Genomic DNA, 10595 nt, shown 5'->3' on the forward strand with positions numbered 1-10595 from the left:
CAATTTCAACAAAACTGATCCCTAATAACCCGTTCGTTAATGAGATCTAACGAACAAAACCATAAGAATATCGACAGATTTTATTAATATGATCTCAAATAAATTTATGTTTAACAATCACTCGATGATTTAATTTATAACTTAACATCATAATGGGGGTCAAGTTAACAAAACGGGGCGAATATTAGAAGTCCAAGATCCAGCCCCTACTGGTGGACTTCGAAGAAAAATAAGATATTTACAGGGCCCGGAATAAACCTTTACGCGGTCGGAGACGTAATTTTAATGCTAGCAGCACCTATCTAACGGCCACCTTCTGCTAAACGACAAATAACCGTCGATTTTGTGGTAATATTTACGTAAAAATTGTGTCGGTACCCTACATAAAATATTTATACAAGTAGATGCGAGTCATTCAAATCATATCCGAATTAATTTTATCGTTCAGTAGCAGTAAATTTTTGACAGTAATTATTATAAAATGGGCACGGGACCGAGGAAGTTTGATATTGTCGAATCTAAGACTGCTAAAAGGGTCTAAATCCTAAGAGTCCAGGGCTCGATTGTGTGATATTTTTTTATAGAATACTATTTCTTAGCGGCTCATTTTATATATAAAAAAAATTACGTTGAAAACCTAATTCTATTGGACAGATCGGGCTGATTTTTCTTTTATTCTGCCCGGAAAGGTCCGCAGATATGTCAGCAAGCGTCATCGGACCTCCAAACTTGAATCTGCTCTAAGAATTTCTCAAAAAATCCTTATTTACTACTTATTTGAGAAACTTTCCGAGGTTATTAATCACAGAAAAGTCACTTTTAAGATATATCGGTAATTGATGTATCTGCGGACCATTCCGAGCAGAATAAAAAGAAAATTCACCCCGATCCATCCAGTAAAACGTTTGGACGGACTGGGAATAGGTTTTAAGCAAACATTTTACCTGTGGTAATAAAGAAAAAAAAACAAGGTGGTTGGGGATAAGACGTACTGTAAATGGAATAGGTTTTTGGATAATTTTTTATTTAGTTTGTAATATTAACGCTGCATAGCAGCAAGCAGTCTAGTTATATTCTAAAGAAATGAAAATTTCATTTTTAAATATAGAAATACACCATAGTAATTCATTAGGCAATTCGTAAAGCTGCTGAGAGATTGTATAAGAAATGTTATGATATGTATGCAAAGGTCAACTAGTTACAATTACGGTTGTAGTAATTGCAATAGAACAAAAATTCGTTACGCTCACTTACTCGCTATCTCCCTTTTTTTCTTGCCGCTTATATAAAATTTAATTACATAATTGGGTTACAAAAATATACAAAATAAAATTCACTTTTGTATTTGTAACTAACTAAATAAATATTTTTTTTCAGACAAAATTGATTTTCAGATAATGACTACGGTTTATCCATATTTATATATAAAACACTTTAAACATTGCAATATTTAATAAAAACATTTCATTAACATTTTTTGTTTAAACTGAAATAAAAAAAATTATTCTTCAGCGATGATAAAAATGATATTGTAGTATAAATTCCAGCAATCTAATAAAAAATAAATTTAATAACATACCTATTTTACAGCAGCCTGGATTTTTTGTTTACTGATCTGATAACCGGTTTTGTAGCACGGTTACAAAAGTAATTAAAGGAAAAGTATAAACCTATCATATTAACTGTAGTGTAGATCAAGTTTTTTTTTTTAATTTACTTTCTACACCTATGTTATTTTAGATCAAAACGAAGAAGTACAGAATATAAACTATAAAACAACAGTTCAACTCACACGATCTCTATAGTAATTAATACTAGATCCGTAAAATGAAATTTTTCTTTCTTTATCCGGCAACTTAATCTAGTGTTATAACTTTATAAATAACTTAATACCTCTCGCAATTCTTCTTACTAATTCAATACTTTGCGGCGAAAAAATGAACTAATAAAGGAAAATTAAAATAAAGTAAAAAGCGGAATTATTGAATTTAAACAATCGTAAAAGGTTCAGCTACTTCCTAGAAGTAACAGTATAAGGGTCCTACCCTTCCTTCAGTTTTTTAAGTGTTGTATTATTTCAAGATAAATTTTAATAAATAGATGAAATTAAATAAATATAAAAGATGGAGAACAAATAAGAGCTTTGATTTTTTTTCTGAACGAATAAACTTCGAACTAATCGCCAAAGACAAAGCGTGACTAATATTTTTTTCTAAATATTAAAAAAAAAGGAATTCCATCGTCTTACTTTGTTTATTGTTATTAATGACCTACGAAAGAAAACACCTGAGTTTGAGGTGTAATAAATTTTAATGGTGTTAAGAAACCAGCATATGAAACACAATCACACTGAAGAACATAGCCACACCCGAGCACAAGCGTTACATACAAGGCTTATTAGGAAAACTGAGCAGTAAAGTGGTTCCCTTTTTTTACTAAGACGAATATACTATTTAAGGCCCACCAAGTGCAAGTTAAGTTTAACTCCAAAATTGTTTACCGTAGAATAAAACGAGCACCGTTTCTCTAAGAACAACTTCGATAGGAACCTCTTGTACCTTAGTTATTTTACGTTTGTCAGAATTACCGACAGGTGATTTAAGGAATAATAATATAAATTAATAATTCTGTCATGGAATCGAATTCTTGTAAATTGCGTTTAGTTAATAGAAGATTAAAAAAAGATTTATAAATTAAAGATGAAGAACAGAAATCATGATTTTCTCCATGAGTAGGAGATAGCGGATAATATAAGCTAACGTAAAGGATCATTTTAAGAACTCGGGTAAGAAGCCTAAATGTTTTGAGGGCTACGTTACAATTCTGAGGCAAACAAAACAGATATCTCCATCTGTTTCAATGATAGAATTTTTAAAAGAGAGGAGAGTTTTAAAGATTTTGAAAATAATACTCTGTATATTTTTACGTTAAAAAAAATTGCTTGACGCGATTATTTGCTCATTATGATTCATTAATAATGGACTCAATCTATTTGAAAAAAGTGAATATTTTAACAAATAACATTATCTTTTATTTCTAAACTAAGCTTTTTTTAATTATACTTCCGTAAAAAATTCCCAAAGTTTTTTGGAAAACTGTGTAGATATATTTTTTTATTATCCTGTAATGATTAAATTATGTAAGAATGAGATTTAAAAAATTATTCTATCGATTAGAATATAACAATTCCCATCATACATCGGAAGCGTCAGCAGATTTTAGTGATTAGAAGATATCTCTGAAATTAAAACTAATTTTATAGTAAGGTTTAAAAATTATTACCGTTTGCTATAAGAACTTCAGTAAGAAATATAATTTGTTTACATCAATTCATTTTTGAAAGTATATGTTTGGAGCGTCGCTTTATACGGAAGTGAAACTTGGACGATCGGAGTATCTGAGAAGAAAAGATTAGAAGCTTTTGAAATGCGGTGCTATAGGAGAATGTTAAAAATCAGATGGGTGGATAAAGTGACAAATGAAGAGGTACTGCGGAAAATAGATGAAGAAAGAAGCATTTGGAAAAATATAGTTAAAAGAAGAGACAGACTTATAGGCCACATACTAAGGTATCCTGGAATAGTCGCTTTAATATTGGAAGGACAGGTAGAAGGAAAAAATTGTGTAGGCAGACCACGTTTGGAATATGTAAAACAAATTGTTAGGGATGTAGGATGTAGAGGGTATACTGAAATGAAACGACTAGCACTAGATAGGGAATCTTGGAGAGCTGCATCAAACCAGTCAAATGACTGAAGACAAAAAAAAAACTTTCTATTTTAATTATATAATAATTAGGCTTATCAAGCGGTATGTTTTTTGTCAATTTTTAAAGTGATAATAATATATATTTTTAATTATCATCAAAAATATTATAATATTCTTTTTCTTAAGATACTAGACGGTTTCGCTAAATATGGAAAATATTTTTTGTCAATAAAATTAGTTAATAATGCTAGAAGAAATACAATTCTTTCTTTCCTGTTTAGCCTCCGGTAACTACCGTTCAGATAATACGTTTGAGGATGAATGAGGATATGTATGAGTGTAGTCTTGTACATTCTCAGTTCGACCATACCTGAGATGTGTGGTTAATTGAAACCCAACCACCAAAGAACACCGGTATCCATGATCTAATATTCAAATCCGTGTAAAAATAACTGGCTTTACTAGAACTTGAACGCTGGAACTCTCGACTTCCAAATCAGCTGATTTGGGAAGACGCGTTCACCAATAAACCAACCCGGTGGGTCAGAAGAAATACAACGGGTTTCAATTAACCACACATCTCAGGAACGGTCGAACTGAGAATGTACAAGACTACACTTCATTTACACTCATACATATCATCCTCATTCATCCTCTGAAGAATTATCTAAACGGTAGTTACCGGAGGCTAAACAGGAAAAAAGAGAGAGAAGAAATACAATTAGTTTTTTAAATTATAACGTTTTTTTAGAGTAGTGTTATACCTATAGTGTATACCTTCATTTCAGATCCCGTTTCATACATACGATTATTTATCATTACGTTGTGCACGAAAGCAATAATTCAGACCAGTTTGTTTTTACGAACGATTTTTAAAAAAGTTATATTTAAGTACAAGAGAAAAAATCACATTTGTAAAACGAGGGCCTTATACGTATTTTTGACCGACACCTCGATAAGGTTTAGTAATGGGGTGCGCAGATAATATCGTACGCACCCCATGTACCACGCGTCTCCAATGTAAGACCCGCACCCAGATTTGGAGAATTTAAATAATATTTAAAAAAATATTAATAGTTAATATTACTATTAACATTGATTAATAATAATAATATTTAATAGTAAAAAAATATCGTTACTTTTTTGCATTAAATTACATCATCATATAAGATCGAAAGTAATTTATTATTTGCATGTCAGTAAATATTTAATAAAAGCAGATAAATTATAGTAGATAGCCTTAATTACTGAAATCATTGCTCGAGTTTCCGTCATACATAGAATTAAAATTATCTTCGTAATAATCACTAACCACAAATAATACTCCTCACTTCCATCGAGAGCATTCCAAATACAACATTTCTCGAACAATTTTTTAAGCAAATTATCCGTTATTTCTTACCAAGCTGTAATAATTCACTTACAACAAATCTGTATCAAAGACGGTTTTTTAATTTTACCGGACGGTGTAGTTTCCTTTCGTCGAGAATTTTTGCAACCGTCATTCCAAACAAAATGGTGCGCGTGGTACACAGGTGTGTACGGTACATCAAGATGTATAATCAACTCCACTAATATACTTGTAATAAGAATTTGATTTATTATTTAAATAAAAGGTTTTCATAGTTTGCAAGTTGTTTCACTAGAATTTATTTTAATTTAATTACATCATTATAATACATAAATATTTTCTTTTTATAAATATAGACAACGTATATTTTTACAGATTATAACAGATTTTTACAATTTATACAGAACTGGTAGCATAATTATTGGAAATTTATTATTCTTTTTAATTAGTTTCATTCAATTAATTACATTCTTCTATACATTGTAGGGTATAAATTGTTACTTTTTCCATTATAATTATAGGAATATGAAACTAACTCTATTTTACTGATAACAGAATGATTAGTAATGTAACCTTTTCTTCTTTCCTAATATCAGTCGTTTATCAAATTTCTGATAAATAGGCAGCCGTGTTCCTAGTACATAATCACAATTTACTCACATAAAATGTACATTACTACATTTTAATACGATAAATATTTATGTAGATAGATAAAACTGTAGGGCTTGCAGATTAAAATTTTGGGTTTTATTGAACTACTACCATATGGTAGATGCGTTTAAACCTACTACGGATGCAATTATTATTATTCAATTTCACAACTAATTTTAATTAAACTATCATGAATGTTTTTTCTCGCTTAGGATACGTCTAAGAGCAATTTTATAAGAAAACAGTGCCTCATGAAAAAAAAGATCATATGGCTTCTATTAACTTTTATCTGAAAAAAATGTTTTTTTTAAATATTGAACTAGACTTACGATTTAAATTTATTCGTATCTCAACTATTTATAATTTTGTTTCCTCTTGACATCCTTTCACTTGTAAAAGTATGTTTAGCAAAACGTGTGATTTCGTGACATGCTTTAATCGTGACTCATCTCAATCGTTCTAATTAGTTCTCTCTTTATCGTTCACGTTATTTGTAGGCCTTCAAGTTTATTTTTATTACTACTACAGTTCACTGAACTTTCTCCTTTCTCCGACACACCTACATTCCAAATACTTCTCATCCCGCTATCATTTCTTTTGAAGTTAATGGATTTTTTTCAATAGCTTAGTACACTTTTTTAACCAATAATATTTAATAATATAACTTCAAAGTATATTATCTTTGTAAAATATTCAAATAATCTCGAATAAAAATACAAAACCGATGAATAATTTTTTTTTGCCTAATGATATCGTTACATAAGCTTGAAGCTTGTGCGTGGAATATGGAAATGTAATTTTTGTAGCGTATGAGAGATGCCATGCCTGACCGGCATTCGAACCCAGGACCTCCGGCCGAAAGGCTACCACCCGCGCCACGGAGGCCGGCTGAAATTTAAGTATTATAAACTACTGAAAATACGGATATCTCAAGATTCCTTATTTGTCGACTAAAAATAGCAATGTGAGAGTTTTACGTGTTTAAATAAAATGTTAACCGTCAGTATAGTCATTATGGTCTAGTATTTTAAAATTGTATAATGTTATAACGATAAAAATTTAACGAAATATAATTTTGTATTATTTATGATTTATCGACCGCATGTTAATTTTAATTATTAATCGATTATTATCAAAACGTACGTCATACAGCAGCATAACCAAAAGTAAAAAATAATCTACGTAATATGATACCGCATCACTCCATACAATATACATTAGAAAAATTATTTACGTACTTTACAAGCAAAGCATACGAAAAAATAAATATTTGTGTAATAAAACCTAACAATACACTGTAGAATCGCAAATAATTGTATATTGTTTATAAAAACTACGTAGTTATGTAACTAAAAACTGTGTAATTGTAATATAACTATGCAGTTTATACAATAGCATAATATAAAACTCGTATTACATGAATCCAGAAAAAAACAGGCGATGGGTTGCAAAACTTTCCCGCGAATTTCAAATTCCAATTACAGTCAACAAAAAGTTGAAATGTTAAACGGTGGAAAACATCCCATTCTGATTAAATTCAGGATTTAATGTATCAATTTCGCATATTATTTGAGCCAAATTTCAAGTTTTAATGCTCAGGTAATCCGGAGATATTAATCAAAATACAGGCGTACATAAATTCGTCTGGAATTTTCACGGGTTTCTTGTATTTTTTCGGTCATGAAACGTCGAAATTAACGTTTAATTAAAACTGACCAACACCATACTTTCCATTATAATTATAATTGTTGCGGCAGTTATATAGCTATTACAGAAAAGTAAAAATTATGTAGAAATACAGTGAGCAACAACTGAATATTTCCTTTGATTGACAGGTTGATAAAAATAATCATTAGCCAGTAGGCAGTGGAGGACTATTTATTAGTAGTTTTGCGCATTCTACGGTTTTGCTAGGGTAAAATTTATAATTTTCCATATCACGCATCGAAGTTTTTGACTCGAGAAATAAACTAGTCCTTATAGTACAGCTGTTAGTTATCTTTATAGCCGATTGAACTTTTTATTGCCGTTGTCGAAGAATTTTTTTTACGTCTGATAGTAGCATTAATGGACCACCATAGAAGATTTTGGGACCTTAATTTAAATTATCTTAATGTAAAAAAAATTTACATTAAGATAATTTTTTGAATAAATTAAATTTGTTTATATAATACGTATTATTTAATTCATTATTTTTTTCGAAATTTTTGGTTCTATAGTTTTATAAATGCGGTTTTTTTATTTAAAAATAAACGGATGTTTCCCATCCGTTTGATTATTAGAAGTTGGAAGACTCGACGGTTGATCAATTTTAATTAAATTTATTTTATGTTTATCAAAGAAATTAAGTTATTTTAACGTTTCTTTGCATTTTCTTTCGGGGTTTCACTCCTCTATTAACATGAAACCTTTTTATTTTTATATTTATAAGCTTATCCTTATCCTGGTGTCCTCGCATAAATAAACGTTTTGCTATAAGCTACTGAGATCTGCATGAAAAATACTTTAACGAATGTTAACGTTGTTTACACAGGGAACGCACATGTGGCATTGAAATATAGGGTCTTTGCGGTTCATAGGAGAAGGTATTTAAACCATAAAAATATGTACAAAAAAGAGCTTTTGGAGTCAAACAGACTCCTTCCAATATATCTATATTTCCAAAACTGTAACTTTCATTATATAACAACTGCACCTGCATGTAAACTGTGTAATCACGTAAAACTTTTATTAACCTGGGAAATCTAGATTTCTCAGTTTATACAACGAAACATTTCGAAAAAGTCATTCGCATTTATAGCTTCTAGAAGTAAAGACTGCCTTTGAAATAATTAATTCAAGTATTTGTTATAAAAAAGAAAGGTACTCCAACCGGGAATTCTGGATTTGCAGGCTTAATTTAATACATATTTAAAATAATAAACATAAAAATATTTGAAATAACGACGTGAAAGATATTTTTTGGTGACAAAAGTTACATATAAAAATATCAAAGATTTTTCAAGCGTTATATTTATTAATCAATTATTATGTAATAAATATTATAATTAGGTACTTTTTAAAATATATTATAAAGGTTAATTTATTAAATGTTTGAATTTGAGCCATTACAACTTCAATAATTAACTAATTTACAAACAATGAAATAATACTATACTTTTATATCGAATTAAGAAGCAAAAAAAAGAAATAAATGCATTCCTGTAACGTAATACAAATTGAACTTCTGAAAAGCAACAACAGAATTACTACTCTAAATTTGAAATAGACTTTTTAAATAGTCAATTTTTTTTCATAATTGATTGTGATAAGTAATTTTGGATCTAAAATATTTAACTAAATGTTAAAATTATTGTGTTATAACTATATTTTATATATAATATCTATATTTTTAAATATTGTGATATTTAAAGTAAATATCACAATATTTGACATAGCCTTTTAATTTGTAATAGTGTTGCAGTGTATAATTACCCATCACGATCGATAAAGTTATTAATTTATTATTTATCATTACATAAATAATTGTTTTAACTATTTTAAATACACATTCATTATTAATTTATAATTTACTGCGCATAATCCTTCTCTAAAAATATATAACAAAAATACTTTAACAATATAAGTAACTTACTGAATAACAGCAAACTGATGTCACTAAAGAACGTCTAGCTACGTCGAAAGACTAACTAAAAGTGACGGTTGGAAGGAGCAGTAAATTCAATTCCTTTCAGGCCAAGGTGAATCACAACGAAGGGGCGTGTATCTACTAACCAATCAGAACACAATACGTACCAGTTCTCATTACCGCGCATATACTGGGAACTGAATATTTGTCGAAATAATACAATTTAATATTTATTTTAAAAATTATAAAAATTAACCAATATCAACAAAAGAATAAATATCTGTAATATGCTAAGTCATTCTACTTAGTACATTAAGTAATTTCCTGGAAATAATACGATTGTTATTACTGTACAATTGTTTAAATAATGTTGTGTAATTTTATTAAAGAAGAATTTGTTATAAAAATTAAAAAAAAAAGAATTAGTATTATCGATAAAGAAATTCTGTTAAAAATAATCAGATTAAAGTCAGGAAGTTACTGAATAGCCTATTTATTAATATTACTTCTTTTTTTCTTCCTGTTTAGCCTCCAGGAGTTACCGTTCAGGTATTACTTCAGAGGATGATATGTATGAGTAAATTTAAATGAAGTGTAGTCTTGTACAGTCCCAGTTCGACCATTCCTGAGATTTGTGGTTAATTGAAACCCAACCACCAAAGAACATCGGTATTCACGAACTAGTATTCAAATCCTACTTATTATTAATTTATTTTTTATTACTATAAAAAAATAATTTCCCAAAATGTAAAAAAGGAACAAAGAATTTCTTATTTGTTTACACACACATGCATAAATATATATAGTTTATTTAATTTATATTTAGTTTATATATTTAATTTGTTTATACGAGGTGCGACAATAAAGTAATGAGCCTGATGTGAAAAAAAAATGTTGAATATTATAAGAATGCATATTTTTTTTTTTTTTAACCTCCGGGGCCACAGTTAAGCATTACTGTACAGAAAATGAGATGAATGATTTGTAGCGTGTGTGAAAAATGCCATGCCTGACCGGGACCTCCGGGTGAAAGGCCGAGACGCTACCACTCTCGCCACGGAGGCCGGCCAAGAATGCATATTATAAGCCAAAAAAGTGAATGTATTATAATAATTTATTATTAATAAAGGTTTTATATCCCTTTTATTGTATCAGATTTTCGCAATTTTTCAACTTTTTACAAATTTTGAAATTTGTGAATTGCTAAAACTCCTGACGTGATGGAAAAGGTGAAGTTTATTTTCGGATTCAGCGCTA

General features: G+C 29.2%; 1 protein-coding gene across 1 annotated transcript in view; it reads right to left on the reverse strand.

Moving 5' to 3' along the window:
- The window catches only part of LOC142323261 (glutathione S-transferase 1-1-like), a 29939-nt gene extending 20437 nt beyond the window's left edge, over positions 1–9502 (reverse strand). Inside the window, exon 1 of the mRNA XM_075362711.1 lies at positions 9345–9502. The gene's annotated coding sequence lies outside the window, so the exon portion shown is untranslated. The remainder of the gene's footprint in view (positions 1–9344) is intronic.
- Positions 9503–10595: the final 1093 nt, after the last annotated feature.

Source organism: Lycorma delicatula, chromosome 1 (genome assembly GCF_047948215.1).
Source record: "Lycorma delicatula isolate Av1 chromosome 1, ASM4794821v1, whole genome shotgun sequence".
Classification (NCBI taxonomy): domain Eukaryota; kingdom Metazoa; phylum Arthropoda; class Insecta; order Hemiptera; family Fulgoridae; genus Lycorma; species Lycorma delicatula.